Raw genomic sequence first — 19,683 nt, 5'->3', positions numbered from 1 at the left:
GAAGAATTTGCTGGAGACCTGAGGAAAACGCTTGATGTGACGCAAGCTAATATTGATGAAATAGAAATATTTCACACGTCCTTATAATTCTGTTTATGATGAAATTCCTATGTGATGAAATTGATATCATATTCTTCAAGTATGAAGCATATGAGATGGTAAGCTATACTAATTCATCTGCAGGATGACAAACCCAAGAGTACTGAGTGGGTTCTTGATAGTGGCTGCACACATCACATGACTGGTGACAAAAGCTTGCTGATGAATATGCCACTAACTCCATCACCCGTGAAGCAAATCACATATGCTTATAAAGGTAAAAGCAAGGTATTGGGACTTGGCAAAGTGGCTATTCCCAAGGATAGGCACATGGACAAAGTGATGCTTGTTGAATCCCTTGGATTTAACCTCATGTCAGTCTCAATGCTTTGTGATCTTGATATGATTGTTATCTTTGGAAGATATAGATGTTTTGTCATCATGGAATCTGACAGATCCAAAGTTTTCGAAGGTGTTAGAAGAGGGGATTTGTACATTGTTGATTTCTCTACAGGTCCTCAACCAGCCACTTGCCTACTAGCAAAAACCTGAGAAGGGTGGTTGTGGCATCGAAGACTTGGTCATGCAGGCATGAGGAATTTGCACACGCTCGCGAAGAAGAAGCATGTCATCGGCATCGAATCGGTCAAATTCCTCAAGGACCACCACTGCGGTGCTTGTGAGTGTGGGAAAATGACCAGATCCAAGCACCCCTCAAAGTCTATCATGACCACTACTCGTCCATTTGAATTGCTTCAGATGGATCTATTTGGACCTACTCATTATGCCACTCTAACAAATGCAACATCTTTATATGGCTTTGTCATAGTTGATGATTATTCCAGATACACATGGGTGCATATCATTTTATATAAAACTAAAGTGCAGGAAGTCTTCAAACAATTTTCTTCAAGGGCCTCGACGAACTTCGGCGTCAAGATCAAACACATCAGGAGTGATAATGGAACAGAGTTCAAAAACACTGGTCTTGATAATTATCTTGATGAACTTGGTATTACTTAGGAATTGTCTGCTCCTAATACTCCTCAACATAATAGTGTCGTCGAAAGGAAGAACAGGACTCTGGTTGAGATGGCAAGAACCATGCTTGAAGAATATCAGACTCCTCGTCGCTTTTGGCCTAAAGCAATTAACACTGCCTGCCATATCAGCAGTAGGGTATATCTTCACAAATTCCTCAAGAAAACCTCATATGAACTCCTTACTAACAAGAAACCCAATGTAAGTTATTTCAAAGTCTTCGGTGCAAAATGTTGGATTAGAGATCCTCACCATAGCTCAAAGTTTGCACCTAAGGCACATGAGGGTTTTATGCTCGGTTATGGAAAGGACTCGCACACCTACAAAGTCTTCAAAAACTATCACAACAAGGTTGTGGAGACTGTAGATGTGCGGTTCGATGAAACTAATGGCTCGCAAAGAGAGCAATTGCCTCCTGATCCAGATAAGCTGTCTCCTGAGGAAGCAATAAAGCTCAAAGCTACTGAAGACATTGTTCCCACTAAGGAAATTGATGAAGAGATCATTCCTAGCACTGATGAAAATCAAGAAGATGCTCCCGAGGAAATTTCTCTAGAACCAATTCCTCAGCCCAGACGAAATCCTCAACCAGCTCATCCGAGGATTGCAAATGAAGTAGAACTTGACAAAATCCTCGATGATATCAACGCGCTAGGTCCTCTCACTCGCTCAAAAGCTTCACACTTAGTTAAATTTTGTGGGCATTTCTCCTTTGTGTCTATCACAGAACCTTCAAAAGTTGTTGAGGCTTTCATGGAACCGGAGTGGATCCAAGCCATGCAAGACGAACTTCTTCAATTCAAGCTGAATGACGTATGGGAGCTCGTCAAACGACCACATCCTCGCAAGCATAATATCATCGACACCAAGTGGATTTCCCAAAACAAGCAAGATGAGGATGGTCAAGTGGTGAGGAATAAGGCACGACTTGTAGCCCAAGGCTACACACAGGTTGAAGGAATAGATTTCTATGAAACTTTTGCACCTGTTGCTAGACTTGAAGCTATTCGAATACTACTTGCTTATGCTAATCATCATAACATTATCTTATATCAAATGGATGTGAAAAGTGCATTCCTCAATGGTAAGCTTGAGGAAGAAGTATATGTTGCTCAGCCCCTAGGTTTTGAGGATCCAAAGAATCCAGACAAAGTCTTCAGAATCAAAAAGGCGCTCTATGGTTTCAGGCAAGCCCCTCGGGCGTGGTATGATACATTGAAGGGATTCCTCATGAAGAAAGGCTTCAAACCTGATTCACTTGATCCAACTCTTTTCACTAAATCCTATGATAATGAACTATTTGTGTGCCAGATATATGTCGATAACATCATATTTGGCTGTACTGACAAACGTTTCAGTGATGAATTTGCTTACATGATGAGTGAAGAATATCAGATGTCTATGATGGGGGAGCTGAAATTCTTCTTAGGCCTTCAAATTCGTCAACAACGCAATGGAATCTTCATATCATAGGAGAAATACCTCAAGGATGTTCTGAGGAAATTCGACATGCATGAATGCAAGGGTGCCAAGACTCCAATGCCTACCAACGACCACCTGTGCACTGACGAAAATGGTAAAGATACGATCAGCAGGTATATCGCTCCATGATTGGCTCTTTACTATATTTTTGTGCATCTAGGCCATGTATAATGATTAGTGTTTTCATGTGTGCACGTTTTCAAGAAAAACCGAAGGAATCACAGCATAAGGTTGTGAAGCATATTCTTCGATACTTAGCTCACACGCCAACACTAGGATTATGGTACCCCAAGGGCTCAAATCTTCATCTTATGGGATATTATGATTCTGACTATGCTGGTGACCATGTGGATGGCGAGTCAACCTCTGACACATGTCATTTCCTCGGAAGATCACTAGTCTGCTGGTCCTCAAAGAAGTAGAACTGCGTTTCACTCTCCACTATCGAAGCTGAGTACATTGCTGCTGGTTCATGTTGTGCTCAATTGCTATGGATGAAGCAAGCCCTCAAGGACTACGACATGAACATGAAGAATATGCCTCTCTACTACGATAATGAGAGTGCAATCAAGATTGCATACAACCCAGTACAACACTTGAGGACTAAGCACATTCAGATTCGTCATCATTTTCTTCGGGACCATGTCCTCAAGGGCTGTATCTTAATCGACCATGTGAAGACTGATGATCAACTGGCAGATATGTTCACTAAGCCCTTGAATGAGAAAAGGTTTTGCAAGTTGCCGGTGTGAGCTAAATATCTTAGAACCTTCAAATGTTTTGTAAAAACATGCACACATCCTAACACTTATGCAAAATTGATGACTTAGATGTGCAACACACGAAGAATCGGTTTTTTTCAACCTCATGAAGAATATCACTCTTAGTGTGAGGAAATCAACGAAGAAATTGTTTCTCAGGGCCCTACGACAATTGTACGCGACGTCTGAAATCAACATTCTTATATGGTGGGTCACGCCACCACCTAACTTGAAATTCCTCAAGTTGAATTTCTTCAAAGCTGAATTTCTTCAAAGTTGATTTTCTTCAAAGCAGTTGTTCTTCAAACTTGTCTTTCTTCAAAAGTGAAATTCATCATGATGCTTTGTCACAAAATCCTCAAGTTAATCAAAATCTTCATAAACACTTGATGATTTCCATTTGTCTAGATATATATAGACTATGATTTCAAAGTCCTCAACAACATTCACTTATAGCTATTTCTTCAATTTGATATTCCATCGAAGTGAATGTGATCGGACCCTACTTTCCCTCTATGCTACTCTCACCCAGTCTATTCAATTCTTCATATGCGTTCTACTTGAAACTTCATTCAAAATCCTCACTGCGTCCTTGTCAGCTGATGATTTTGGAACAAAATCCTCAAATCTTCAAAAATGATTTTTATATCGTTACACAGTAACTGAACCCCACTTCCCACGATCATTTAAGCATGATCTCCACCGCTTTAAACGGTTGCTACACGTGTCATGCGGAGATGAAAGGACAGGGGTAGTTCGGTCCGAAAGAATCGGCCAGACAGTTTTCACCTAGGCTATAAATATGTCCTTTCCCCCTCCGGTCAAAACTCTTCGTTCTCTCTCTCGACCTCCTCTCCACTACAGCAAAGCCCTAGCGCCACCGCTAGAAGTCTCGTCACCGGTGAGGAAAAGCTTTACTGCCTCGACCTCTCCGTCGCCGAAATCACGCTGGAACCGGATCATCTTCGTCCGCCGCCGCCGTAGCCGTCCTCTGTTGCCAAGTTAGGGCGCAGTGGACTCGCACCGAAGAGCATCTACTTCTACTTCTTCCTGTGTTCTTCGTGCATGCTATATAAGGTAAATTAAACCCTATTTTTATAGCCCCTTTTCATCTACTATTTTACCGTAGATTTGTGAAACTTGTTTTGTCCTCAAGTGTATATCATTCCCTATTCCTCAAACACTGCTTATTCCTGAACTATTGATGAATTTCACTAAGCATCTAAAAGTCTTCACGAGATTCCTCAATTGTGCAAATTGTCGAATCTGTACAACTCTGGAACCCAAGATGAGAATGCTTAGACAAATTCCTCAACTCACTGGTCAAATTCCTCAACTTTAAAATTTTCAATTTCATCACATCTGAGAACGCATATGACCTCTCCAAATTCCTCACAACAATACTCTGTTCACACATACAAAAATGCCAGCTGATGAATCTCTAGGTTCTCATCAACTTAACTCATTTGTACCGTTTTTTGAAGAAAATCAACAAGTTTCATCAGAATCCTCAAGAGTTCATTTTCCTCAGCAAAAGTCTCAACTGAAGAAAATGGAAGATGAAAGGAAGCAAAAGGGTGGCAAGAAGCTTGAATAGAACACTGCCATTGATATTCCCGATGACATATACCTGCAATACTGCACACCTGTTGAGCAATAGACAATGCCCAAGACGAAGATAAGGCTTCAGAAGATAGAACGCCGATGGGCTAAGGAGTGGAAAGAATACAGATTAGTCAGTCCCAAGTACGCGAAGAAATTCGCTCTTAAGCCTCCTGGCAAACGGCCTCCTCTCGAGGATTATAAGGATGCACACCCCTCAAGCCTCAAGACAATTATTGACTATCCTAAGGAAAAGACAAAACATTTGTCAAAGCTTCAGAAGCAGGCAGAAGCTGCTCTGAAGAAATTTAATGAAGAATCTGCTGCTGTTGCTACTGCCGCCACCTCCTCTGTAGCTGAAACTTCTGGCACGGCCATTCCTCGAGTGAAGTCTGTGCCACCGAAACCAAAGGCTTCAAAGCCTTAGGAGAAATTGCTTCAGAAGGCTGCACTTGCATCCGCACCAAAACCCTCAGCGCCACCAAAGTCTTCAAAGCCTGAACACAAGCAGATTATGAAGCAGCTGCCGACTGTTTCCAGCTCCTCTGTTCCTTCTGGAACAAGCTCACACACAAAGTCTTCACCAACTCCAATGAAGACTAAGTGACTGCTGGGAGAGGAACCAGACCAAGCCGAGGCAAAATCATCATAGTCCCTTCTGCATCAGAAGGCAGTGATGAATATGATGATGAGACTCTGCAGGATATCATCAGAAACAAGCAGGAGAGGGTAGCACAAGCTTCAGGCAGCACCATTCCTCTGGGCATGGACCCAAAAGTCCTCTTGGATTACATCAATATATGGTATGATGACCCCAACACACCTATTGATGATTTGAAGCTTCCCCCAGGCATCAGCCACATGGTGGCCACTTTCATCAACGAGGCCAAGTGGAAGGAGACGCAAAGCTGAAAAAGGAGAAATTTCTCAGACGTAATCTCCTCAGCTTGATGCCTGATGCAATTGTGTCCACTCAGGCAGAAATGAAGACTTTGACTGACAAGTACACCCAGCTATCTGATCGTCAGAGTCTCAAGAACAATTTCATCAAGTTTGCTACTAATGTAGTTGATGATTACAATAAAAGGGTTGCCCCTCCAGCAACACCTCAGCAGCCTGAGATTGAAGAAGAACAAACTTCCCCTGCTGAGGAAATACCTCAAGAAAGTCGTGCTGATGAACCGGCTATTGAGGAAATCACCAAGGAAACTCCAGCTGATGACTCTGCTCGAGCTGATGAAACTGCTCTAGCTAATGCTTCTAAGCCAACTGATGACTCTGCTCCAGGTGAAGAAACTGCTTCAGCTGAGGAAACTACCAGGACGGATATGGCTCTGCCTCCTGAAGAGAAAATGCCTTCACCAAAATCTTCAACGGTGAAGAAAGTGAATCCATCTGCATCAGACGTGAAGAAAAGAAGAGCTTCTTAAAAGGAAGCTAAGAAGAGAAAAGCTTCCTCAACACAAGAATCAACTGAGGCCAAGCGCCTCAAATCTCTTGATGGAAATGCTCATCTGGATCCTGTGCCTCTCAACATTGCTTCATCCTATGAGATGACTCCCTTCGAAAGCGAAGACAAGGAGCATATGACTGATGAGGAAATGAAGAATGATGTGTCTGAGGAACACATTGGTGAGGAAATTCAAATTGATAACAGTCCTCGGACATTCATTCCTCCTGAAGAAAATGCTCAAGGATTAGCTGCACCAGCTGATAAATTTGGCTCCTCCACCAAGCAAACTCCTCCAGCTAAGGAAAACCAAGGAGAAAATCCTCAGCCTGAAGAAAATCCAAATCCTGAGCAAAACCCTCAACCTGAGGCTCAGGATGAAGAGATTCGTCCTCCTGAGATAAATCCTCAACCAAAGGCTCAAGTGGATGACATTCCTCACCCAGAGCAAGATCCTCAGCCTGAGGCACATGCAGATGAAATTCCTCATCCTGAGGAACATGCTGAAGAAAATGCCCCCGCGCCAAATCATAGAATGCTCTTGTAGTTATCAATCCAGAAACTGCAATGATTGTCTCCCCTCAAGGGAAGAAGCAAAACTTTCAGCCGATGCAGCGTCAGCCCTTATCGAAGCGGCCAAACTTTCAGAAGGAAGCATTCGTTCAGGAACTCATGTATTTCATCGGAGAAAATCCCTATGACAAGCCGCGCATCAGGCATATGAAGTTTTGGACCAGGATTCAGCTCAACTACTATGCATCTGTGCTTTGTGGAAGAAACAAAAATTTTCAGCACACGCATATTCCTCATGTTGAGCTTGAAGAAATTCCTTGCTTTGCCCCAGTCCTCAACGTTCTTCATGAAGCAGGAGTGCTCCCTCTGTGCTCTGATATCTGCGATTGGAACAACGACATTGTTCTTCAATTCTATGCAACTCTGCACATCTCTGGAGATCCAATAGATATCAACACTTGGGTGCTAGATTGGATGATGCAGCACACACACTTCAAGGCCCCTGCAAATGAGCTGCTGCAAGAACTTCCTGTGTCAATTCCTTCAGAGCAGGCCGTGAAGATGTATGATGAACGGGAGCTGCCAAATAAGGTGATGGAAGTCCTCATCAAGCCTTTGGCCAAAGGGCAACTGATACGTCCATTTTGCATCATGTTTTCATGTTGATATTTATCTCTTCTTTGGTTGTTATTTCACTTCACAGTACTATTCTTATGCCTGTTCTCTCTTATTTTGCAAGGTTTACATGAAGAGGGAGAATACCCGCAACTGGAATTCTGGCCTAAAAGTGGAGCATAGTTGAGATACCTATTCTGCGCAACTCCAAACACCATGAAAATCAACAGGGAATTTTTTCCCAATTTATCAAAAATACTAGGCCGAAGAAGTGCTAGAGGCGCACCAGGGGGTCCCACAAGCCTGCATGGTGCGGCCACCCCCCAGGCCACGCCATGGGGGCTTGTGGGCAACTCACTGGCCCACTGGCCCCCTTTTCTGCTATATGGATGCTTTCCTCCAAGAAAAAATAAGGGAGGAGCTTTTTCGTGGTTTTGGCGCCGCCACGAGGTGGAACTTGAGCAGAACCAATCTAGAGCTCCGGCAGGACGATACTACCGGGGAAACTTCCCTCCCGGAGGGGGAAATCGTCGCCATCGTCAACACCAACACTCCTCTCATCGGAGGGGACTCATCTCCATCAACATCTTCATCAGCACCATCTCATCCCCAAAACCTAGTTCATCACATGTAACCAATCTTTGTCTCACGACTACGATTGGTACTTGTAAGGTTGCTAGTAGTGTTGATTACTCTTTGTAGTTGATGCTAGATGGATTGTTTGGTGGAAGAGTTTATGTTCAGATCCTTGATGTTGTTCATTACCTCTCTGATTGTGATTAGGATTATGCTTTGTGAGTAGTTACTTTTGTTCTCGAGGACATGGGATAAGTCATGCTAATAATAGTCATGTGAATTTGGTATTCGTTCGGTATTTTGATGTGTTGTATGTTGTTTTTCCTCTAGTGGTGTTATGTGAAGGTCGACTACATAATACTTCACCATTATTTGGGCCTATAGGAAGGCATTGGGAAGTAGTAAGTAGATGATGGGTTTCTAGAGTGACAGAAGCTTAAACCCTAGTTTATGCGTTGCTTTGTAAGGGGCTGATTTGGATCCACTAGTTTAATGCTATGGTTAGACTTTGTCTTAATTCTTCTTTCGTAGTTGCGGATGCTTGCAAGAGGGCTTAATCATAAGTGGGATGCTTGTCCAAGTAAGGGCAGTACCCAAGCGCCGGTCCACCCACATATCAAACTATCAAAGTAACGAACGCGAATCATATGAACATGATGAAACTAGCATGACAGAAATTCCTGTTTGTCCTCGGGAGCGTTTTTCCTCCTATAAGACTTTGTCTAGGCTTGTCTCTTGCTACAAAAGGGATTGGGACACTTTTCTGCACCGTTGCTACTTTTTTTACTTGTTTCCTGCTACGAATCATCTCACCACACAATCACTTGTTATCGACAATTTCAGTGCTTGCAGATTTTTCCTTGCTGAAAACCACTTGTCAGAGCCTTCTGCTCCTCGTTGGGTTCAACACTCTTACTTATCGAAAGGACTACGATTGATCCCCTATACTTGTGGGTCATCAGCAACCACCAAGAACAACCTTCCTGGTCCATGAGCTGAAGTATGAACCAAGAACTGTTTAGAGAATCCTCTACAGTGTTCTTGCGCCAATCAAGGGCCATGATGATGAAGAATATGTCATAGTCATGATGAAGAATATCCTCTTCAACATCATACATGGCATTCCCATCAACACTCACGATTTATTCTTGAGGACTCTCGCAGAAAATGCTATGTCCCCTTTTGACGTGAAGATTTACGCTCCATGGATCATGAGATTCATCAGACGTAGGTCAGGCATCAACTATCACGCTGATTTCAATAATCACCTTGGATATATGCCTCTAATAAGGGTCAACAAGAAGAATTTCGAGCCTGTTGAAGGAAAAGGCAAGTCTGTGATTGATGAAGGCAGTCGGCCCCTTGATGGCCAGTTCCGTGAGCCAGATGCATATTCTTCTTGGGATGATACTCAAACCCAGTCGCCGAGTCGTGTTGCTCTAAGGGTGATGAATACGGGAGAGCTTCTCCTTAGTCTTCATCAAAAGGTAGATCGAAATCACAAGTGGGTCAAACGCCAGTTCGGCGCCATTGTGAAAACCCTCAATGAGACTCAGAATGCCGTGAAGCTTAATCATCATTATCTTCATGAGGTTTTTGATCGCACCTCGGCCACACTGGCTCATTTGAAGACTTCAACGGAACTTGAAGAATTGGAGTTTGCACAGGACTTTGACTGGTCATGGCCGCCAAAGAAGAAATGCAGGCCAATTCCAGTTCCAGACCTTGAGGATAGTTCGTTTTCTTCATTCCGCATTGCAGAATCAGATGAAGACCAACAAGACACTACCACTGGTCCAAGGAGGAAGTCTGCTCCCAAGAATCCTCACGCATCTTCCTCAACTGCCAAGAAGTGAAAGTCTTCACGGGGCGTTATTCCTCAGTTTTGTCCCTTTTTGTCGCTTGATGACAAAGGGGGAGAAATCTAAGAGTTAGTGTTCCCGCGGGATATATTTTGGGGCTTATGAACATTATTAAGTTACAAACTCTTGGCTCTTCTGTAGTGTTTTATGTAATGAGTTGTAACTTAAGCCCGATGGTACTCTGACGCTTTTGAACGTTTTTCTTCGAATGCTTATTCCTCAAAATATTAATGCACACATGCTGGAATTCGTCAGATATCATTTCTCATCTTGCATTCTCAATTTCTTCATACTATATGCCATATGTATGCATGATTTACAAGACTCATGGTGAGATCTTCATGATATAAATCATCAACGTAGATTTGCTGTGAAAAGAAAAATCCTCAAGATATGCACATCTTAAGGGGGAGTCTCTCTGAATCTTGATTTCAAATTCCTCAAATGAGTATTTACACTTCATATTTTTATCCTTGTTGAAGACTTAACCTAATTGTCATCAACCACCAAAAAGGGGGAGATTGTAAGTGCATCTAGTGCCCCTTAGTGATTTTGGTGGTTTGAAGACTTATAGGTTAAGTATCTAATGTGTTCATGAGTGTACACATGATCTTTAAGTCGCTGAGGAGTTTGAAATATTCAATGAATATCGACCCCTAAAAATATATATCTTCGGTTGAAGAAATTGGTCTGAAGCTGAAGAATTGAATCGCAAAGAAATTGCGATGAAATTGATATTCCTCATGAAGAAATTGAAGATGAGGAATTCGGTGTGTCCTGAAGAAAAACAATCTGAAGATTTTGAAGCATGAAGATTTATTTCTGTCTGTTTTATTTTCTTCACTTTTGAGTCATAGGAACACCGCACTATTAAAGGGGGTCAAAGTAACACGTAGGAATGAATTTCCTCATGATGCTCAACCCAAGCCTAATCCTACCAAAAGCCTCAAGTGAGGAATATGAGAGACATGAGGACTCTCACAGTTGAGGGTCCCGACCGTTACCGCAAGTCACGCCACATCACTGATCTTATCCACACCAACGGTCATATTATTTAAGGGCATTAATGTCAAATCATGTCGGGATGTTCCGAGGCTATAAATAGCCTCCCCCACAACCATTAGCTGGTTGGCTGCTCCGTTGGAAACTGACACTTGTCATAAGAGCAGGTCAAATTCCTCAGAGTCTTCAAGAGTAATTCATCAGTGAGGAAATACCCCAAACACCAAACCACAAACCAAAACCAAGTGATTGAGCATCGCTGAAGAAGTTGTTCCTGTGTGGAACTGAAGCCTTTTACCTTTGAGGACTGTGCATCCTCCAGACGGTTAGGCGTCATGGTCTAGAGCAATCGAGCAGTCAATTGTGGATCACTAGGTGACCAAGTTTGTGAGGGTTTGGAAGTCTGCCCTCAAGAGTTACCACAAGTGTTGGGCGAGGACTGTGTGTTCGTAGCCCAAGGAGAATACGGTAGGGATTGTGTGTCCCGAGACTGTGTGTGTTTTGGTTTCAATACAAAGCCGCTCCAAACCAGATGTACAACTGTCACAGCAGTTGGAACTGGGTCATCAACCACTGTCTTCACTGTGAAATGGGTTCTATTTCTTCAACTCTTTAAATTCATCATATTGTATGTTGACGATTTTCACTGTCGCCATTTGAAGAATTTGCTGAAGACTTTTTCTGAAATTCCTCAACCCCAAATTCTTCACGCGAGTTAATCCTCATCTGTTTTCTCCGTGCCTGCATACTGTGCAAACTGTTTTTCATATTCTTCACCTTGAAAACTGCTGTAGTCATACTTTGGACTCCTGATTCTTTGCTGTTTTCGCTGCAACTTAGTCATCGTGAGGAATTTCCTCGAAAGGAATTTCCTCAGTGATGAAATTCTCAAAATCTCCTATTCACCCCCCTCTAGTCGATATAACGCACTTTCAATACCCCAAACACCAAACCACAAACCAAAACCAAGTGATTAAGCATCACTGAAGAATTTGTTCCTGTGTGGGATTGAAGCCTTGTACCTTTGAGGACTATGCATCCTCCAAACGGTTAGGCGTCATGGTCTAGAGCAAGCCAGCAGTAAATTGTTGATCGCTGGGTGACCAAGTTTGTGAGGGTTTGGAAGTGTGACCTGAAGACTTACCACGAGTGTTGGGCGAGGACTGACTGTCCTTAGCTCAAGGATAATACGATAGGGATTGTGTGTCTTTTGGTTTCAATACCAAGCCGCTCCAAACCAGACGTACAACTGTCACAGCAGTTGGAACTGGGTCATCAACCAATGTCTTCATTGTGATACGGGTTCTATTTCTTCAACTCTTTCAATTCCTCAATATTGTACGTTGAAGATTTTCATTGTCACTGTTTCAAGAATTTGCTGAAGACTTTCTCTAAAATTCCTCAACCTCAAATTCTTCACGCGGGTTAAACCTCACCTGCTTTCTCTGTGCCTGCGTACTGTGCTATCTATTTTTCATATTCCTCATCTTGAAAACTGTTGTAGTGATACTTTGCAGCCCTGATCCTTTGTTGTTTCCGTTGCAAGTTAGTCATCAGTGAGGAATTTCCTCAAAAGGAATTTCCTCAGTGATGAAATTCTAAAAATCTCCTATTCACCCCCCTCTAGTCGATATAACGCACTTTCAGAAACCACAAATGCTACTAACAAAAATGCAGGATTGAAGAAATTGTATGTGACAGGCATATACAAAAGTTTCAAAGGGCATCAAATCCTTTGCGATCTGCTCAAAAAGTAGATTCTGAACAAGAACCTGAGGAAAGAGGGCATTTCCTTTGAGATGAAACTGAACGTTGATGGGTCATACTAGAAACCTGAGCAGTACCCCAAAACCTCATGGGTTGCTGCTAAAGGACCTCCCGTTGATGCATCCACTTTAACAGGCTTTGCATGTGAATTGTCTTATTCATCTGATGAGTCATTTGACTCCAAAAATAAAATGTTCAAAAACCAATCTGGTGAAGTATTTGCTCGATATGTTGGAACTAACTGCAGGAAAGGACCTCCACTGAGAAAAATCTGGGTTCCCAAAAGCTGCTTGGAAAGTCTTCAGGTGAATGTCCTCATGACACCACCAGTGAAGACCAGGAACCCCAGATCAAATTCCTCAGGTGGACCAAAGTCTTCACAAGGATCAAATTCCTCAAATGGTCAAAATTATGCTCGTACTCGCATTAATTCTTCTGACATGCAGGGAAACTACAAGGGACATGAATATGTGCACTATTCTTCAAATCGCTATGTTCATAAGTACTCAAAAAATTTCTCTGCCTATTCATTTGAGTACTCTAACCCCCCTACTGTGAAAAGAAGTGCATAGCTTCAATGCCTCCATTCTCATATGCTGCTCGCAAGAGAATGAACTCTTTACCACCCCTTCAGATGTGGGTGGTCTAGAAATCAAACTAATCAATTATCACGTGAGGTCTCCAGATGAAAGCCATCATGTGAAGAATTTGCTGGAGATCTGAGGAAATTGCTTGATAGGACGCAAGCTAAAACATGATGAAATGACCTATAATTTCACTCGTCCTCATTATGTCCTCAAATTTACTTTTTGTGATGAAATTCAAGTGTGATGAAATTGATAAGATAATCTTCAAATCTGAAGCATATGAGATGGTAAACAGTACTAATTCATCTGTAGGATGATCAACCCAAGAACATGGAGTGGGTTCTTGACAGTGGATGTACAAATCACATGACTGGTGATAAAAGCTTATTGATGAATATCCCACCGACTCCATCACCACTATAGCATATCACCTACACTGAGAAAGGTAAAAGCAAGGTATTGGGACTTGGTAAAGTGGCTATCTCTAAAGATCGTCACATGGACAAAGTCATGCTTGTCGAATCCCTTGGGTTTAACCTCATGTCAGTCTCAATGCTTTGTGATCTTGATATGATTGTCATCTTTGGAAAATAGTCATCATGGAATCTGACAAATCCAAAGTCTTCGAAGGATTTAGGAGAGGAGACTTGTATATTGTTGACTTATCTACAGATCCTCAACCGGCCACGTGTCTACTAGAAAAACCTTAGAAGGATGGCTATGGCATCGACGAATTGGTCATGCAGGCATGAGGAATTTGCACACATTAGCGAAGAAGAAGCATGTCATTGGCATCAGAACCATCAAATTCCTCAAGGACCATCTCTACGGTGCTTGTGAGTCTGGAAAGATGACCAGATCCAAACACCCCTCGAAGACTATCATGACTAGTACTCGTCCATTTGAATTGCTTCATATGGGTCTCTTTGGACCTACTCATGATGCTAAACTAACCAATGCAGCATCTCTATATGGTTTTGTCATCGTTGATGATTATTCTCCATATACATGGGTGCATATCATTCTGTATAAGAGAGAAGAGCAGGAAGTCTTCAAACGATTTTCCTCAAGGTCCTCGACAAACTTCGGCGTCAAGATCAAACACATCAGGTGTGATAATGGGACAAAATTCAAGAACACTGGCCTTGATGATTTTCTTAATGAACTTGGTATTACTCATGAATTATCTGCTCCTTATACTCCTCAACAGAATGTTGCCGTTGAGCGCAAGAACATGACTCTGGTTGAAATGGCACGGACTATGCTTCAAGAATATCAGACTCCTTGCCGCTTTTGACCTGACGCAATCAACACTTCTTACCACATCATCAACAGGGTATATCTTCACAAATTCTTCAAGAAAACTTCATACGAACTTCTCATTGACAAGAAACGCAATGTAAATTATTTCAAAGTCTTGGTTGCAATATGTTGGATTAGAGATCCTCACCATAGTTCAAATTTTGCACCTAAAGCACATGAGGGTTTTATGCTCGGTTACGGAAACGAATCGCACACATACAGGGTCTTCAACACCTATCACAACAAGGTTGTTTAAATTGTAGATGTGCGGTCCGATGAAACTAATGGCTCGCAAAGAGAGCAATTACCTCATGTGCCAGATAATTTGACTCCCGAGGAAGCTATTAAGCACAAGGCTACTGAAGATATCATTCCTATTGAGGAATAACCCCTTGTTGAAGAAGTCATCCCCAATAATGATGAAATTCAAGCGGGTGCACGTGAGGAAAATGCTGCAGATTGAATTCCTCGGCGCAAGCAAAGTCTTCAGCCAACACATCCGAGGATTGCAAATGAAGTGGAAATTGACAAAATCCTTGATGACATCAATGCGCCAGGTACCCTCACTCGCTCAAAAACTTCACATTTAGTTAACTTTTGTGGTCATTCATATTTTGTATCTATCACAGAACCCTCAAAAGTTGATGAAGCCTTCATGGAACCTGAGTGCATTCAAGCCATGCAAGATGAACTTCTTCAGTTCAAGCTAAATGATGTCTGGGGGCTCGTCAAAAGACCGGATCCTCGCAAGCACAATATCATCGGCACCAAGTGGATCTATCAAAACAAGCAATATGAGGATCGTGAGGTTGTGAGGAACAAGGCATGACTTGTAGCCCAAGGCTACGCACAGGTTGAAGGAATTGACTTTGATGAAACTTTTGCACCTTTTTCTAGACTGGAAGCTATTCGTATATTGCTTGCTTATGCTAACGATCACAATATTACACTATATCAAATGGATGTGAAAAGTGCATTCCTCAATGGTAAGCTTGAGGAACAAGTATATGTTGCTTAGCCTCCAGGTTTTGAAGATCGGAAGCATCCAAACAAAGTCTTCAGACTCAAAAAGGCACTCCATGGCCTCAAGCAAGCCCCTCGGGCGTGGTATGACGCATTGAAGGAATTCCTCATGAAGAAAAGCTTCAAACCCAGTTCACTTGATCCTACTCTTTTCACAAAATCCTATGAAAATTAACTATTTGTGTGCCAAATATATGTCGACGACATTATCTTTGGTTGTACTCACAAACGTTATAGCGATGAATTTGCCTATATGATGGGTGAAGAATATCAAATGTCTATGATGGGGGAGCTGAAATTATTCCTAGGTCTTCAAATTGATCAACAACGCAATGACATCTTCATCCCTCAAGAGAAATACCTCACGGATGCCCTGAAGAAATTCAGCATCAATGAATGCAAAGGCATCAAAATTCCAATGCCTACCAACGGTCACCTCTCCACTGACAAAAATGGTATAGATTTCGATCAACACGTATATCGCTCTATGATTGGCTCTTTATTGTACCTATGTGAATCTAGGCCAGACATTATGCTTTGTGTTTGCAAGTGTGCACGTTTCCAAGCAAAACCGAAGGAATCACACCATAAGGCTATGAAACATATTCTTCGATATCTAGCTCACACACCAATGCTTGGATTATGGTACCCCAAGAGCTCAAATCTTCACCTCGTTGGATATTCTGTTTCTGATTATGCTGGTGACCGTGTGGATCGCAAGTCAATGTCAGGCACATATGATTTCCTCGGACAACCCTTAGTCTGCTGGTCCTCAAAGAAGCAGAATTGCGCAGCAATCTCCACTTCTGAAGCTGAATACATTGTTGCTAGATCTTGTTGTGCTCAACTGCTGTGGATGAAGCAAACCCTCAAGGACAACGTCATCAACATGAAGAATGTGCCCCTCTACCACGACAATGAGAGTGAAATCAAGATCGCCTACAACCCAGTACAACACTCGAAGACCAAGCACATCCAGATTCGTCATCATTTTCTTCGTGATCATGGGCAATATCATCATCGACCATGTGAAGACTGATGGCCAACTAGAAGATATCTTCACTAAGCCCTTGGATGAGAAAAGTTTTTGCAAGTTGCGGTGTGAGCTAAATATCCTAGAATCTTTGAATGTTCTGTAAAAATGCACACAACCTAACACTTACGCAAAATTGATGACTTAGATGCGCAACACACGAAGTAATGTTTTTCTTTAGTCAATCAAGAATAACACTCTAAGTGTGAAGCAATTAGTGAAGAATTTATTCTTAGGGCTCTATGAAAATTGTATGCAACGCCTAAAATTGTCATTCTTATACGTTGGGTCACGCCACCACCAAACTTTAAAATTCCTCAAAATTTGGAACTCTTCAAAGTTGAAATTCTTCAAATCCTTCTTCACAAATTCCTCAAAATTTTCAATATCTTAAATTTTTTCAAAATCTTAAAATTTTTCTGTGATGATCTTCATTGACTGTACATCAAGTAATGAGCTTTCAATGCCCTCAAGAACATTCACTTATCGCTAAGTCTTCAAGTTGATATTTCTTCTAAGTGAATGTGATCGGACTCGTCTCCGCTCTATGCTAAGATAAACCGAGTCTATTCACAATTCTTCATATGTGTTCTATTTGACAATTGTTCAAAGCTCTCCGTGTCCTTTTCAGGTGAAGACTTTGCTACAAAATCCTAAAAAAGTTAAAACTCATTTTTTTCAAGCATTACCGCTTTGACCGTACCCAGTACTCACGTTGAATAACCATGATCTCCACTATCTCCACTGCTTCATATGTGGGTAGCACATGTCATGCGGAGAGGAAAGGGCAGGCGCAATTCGGTTTGAAACTTTCTCTTTTAACCTTTTTACCTGAGCTATAAATAGCCCCTTACCTCCCCTAGTAAAAAAACTCTTCTGTCGCTCTCGTCTTCTCCGCTCGAGCTCAAACATAGCGCCATCGCTAGAAATCTTCGCCGCCGGCGAGGAACATCTCTACTGCCTCGACCTCGCCATCGTTGGACTTACACAGAGTGCGGATCATCTCCCTCCGCCGCTGCCGTAGCTGTCTTGAGTCGCCAACTTAGGGCATTGAAGATCTGTCACCAACGAACTTCTGTTTTCACTTCCATAGTTCATCGAGTTCAACGAGTCCTTCATACATGGTAATTAAAATCTAATTTTACTACCCATGTTGATCCATTTATTTTGTTTAGATCTGTGAAATATGTTATCCCTCGAAAAATCCTTCAGCTGTGCACACCCATGTCTAGAACACTTGATGAATTTCACTAAGACACTAAATTCTTCACGAGATTCCTGAATTGTGTACATTTCCAAATCTGCACAACTCTGGAACCCAAGATCAGAATGGTTAGCGAAATTCATCAACATTGTATTGGTCAAATTCCTCAACATTGTGCTGGTCAAATTCCTCAACTTGATTCATTCTTCAAATTCCTCAAATCTGAGAACACATATGACCTTTCTAGACTCTTCGCACCCATACTCTATTAATAGGTACAAAATGTCAGCTGATGAATCACTAGGTTCTCATCAACTTAACTCATTTGCAACATTTCTTGAAGAAAACACACCTATGTCATCAGATTACTCCAGAATACAAATTCCTCAGCAAAAATCTAAACTGAAGAAAATGGAGGATGATAGGAAACAGAAGGGTGGCAAGAAGCTATAACTCAACACTGCCTTCGAGATTTCTGAAGACATCTATGCTAATTAGTGTACACCAAATGAAGAGATTCATGGGAAAGAAACCACTTCAAAACGCAAGATCGGGCTTCCGAGGGTTGAAAGAAGATGGGCTCAGGAGTGGAAGAAATACAATTATGTCACTCCCAAGTATGCGAAGAAGTTTGCCCTCAAACCTCCTTACAATAGACCGCCTCTGGGAGACCAACAAAGTGCCCATCCCTCCAGCATGGTCACAGTTGAAGACTATCTAGAAGAAAAAGGCAAGCATTTGGCCAAGCCGAGGAAAAAGGCAAATGTGGGTGTAACAAAGTTCAATGAGGATTCTGCTACTGCTGCAGCTGCTGCTGCCTTCTCCTCTACTAGTGAGGCTTCTGTCACAGAACAAGCTCCCAAGAAGACACTAGTGAAGAAATCATGTGTCAAATCAAAGTCCTCAACAACATTATCCAAAGAGCAAATTCCTCAAATAGAAACAACCACGGCTGCAAAGTCCTCAACGGCTGTCAGCTCCTCAACTACAGCACACTCTTCACTTCCTCTGCAGCTACAACCCAGTCAGCATCCAATAGGGACTCCAATTCCCACAATGGCATCTGCATCTGGCTTAGCTCACAAATCTTCAACTAGCATACTGAAGAAAAAGATGACAACTCGGAGAGGAACAAGGCCCAACCCAAACAAAGTCGTCTTCAATATTCCTTCTGCACCACAGGAAAGTGACGAATATGATGATGATGCTTTTCGAGCCATCACCAGGAACAAACAAGAACAGGTTGCGCAAGCTACAGGTACCACCATTCCCCTCGGACTGGATCCGAAAGTGGTACTGGACTTCATTGATCTTTGATACGAAGATCCCAGCGCACCCATTGATGATTTGAAGCTTCCACCTAGACCCAGCCCACATGGTAGCCTCATTCACAAATGAAACAAAGTGGAAGGAACAACAAGCCAAACTAGCTCGAACAGCAAAGGTTCAAAAGGAGAAGTACTTGAAACAAAATCTTCTCACCTTGACGCTAGAGCAACTCATGTCCACACAAGCTGAGCTGTAAACCCTCACTGACAAATACACAAGTCTTCGAGCAGATCAAAAGGGAGTCAAAGTGAGGTTTGTCAAGGACGCAACTGAGGCCATTGCTGATTACAACAACATGGTTGCTACCCCAAAGCAACCAGCAATTCCTCAAGCCAGCTACATTTTACAACTGGCTGATGAACACGAAGAACCTGCTACTAATGAATCTGCTCATGATGTAACTGTCGTGGGAATAAGCCTGACAGTAGATGAGTAGGATACGAAAGTAGAGGGCAGAGTCCTAGCTACGGCAAGGTTGTATGAGTTCAGCCCCTC

The sequence above is a fragment of the Hordeum vulgare genome, chromosome 2H, assembly GCF_904849725.1.
Source record: "Hordeum vulgare subsp. vulgare chromosome 2H, MorexV3_pseudomolecules_assembly, whole genome shotgun sequence".
Classification (NCBI taxonomy): domain Eukaryota; kingdom Viridiplantae; phylum Streptophyta; class Magnoliopsida; order Poales; family Poaceae; genus Hordeum; species Hordeum vulgare.
The sequence above is the reverse complement of the archived record's forward strand: the minus strand, read 5'-3'. Positions refer to the sequence as shown.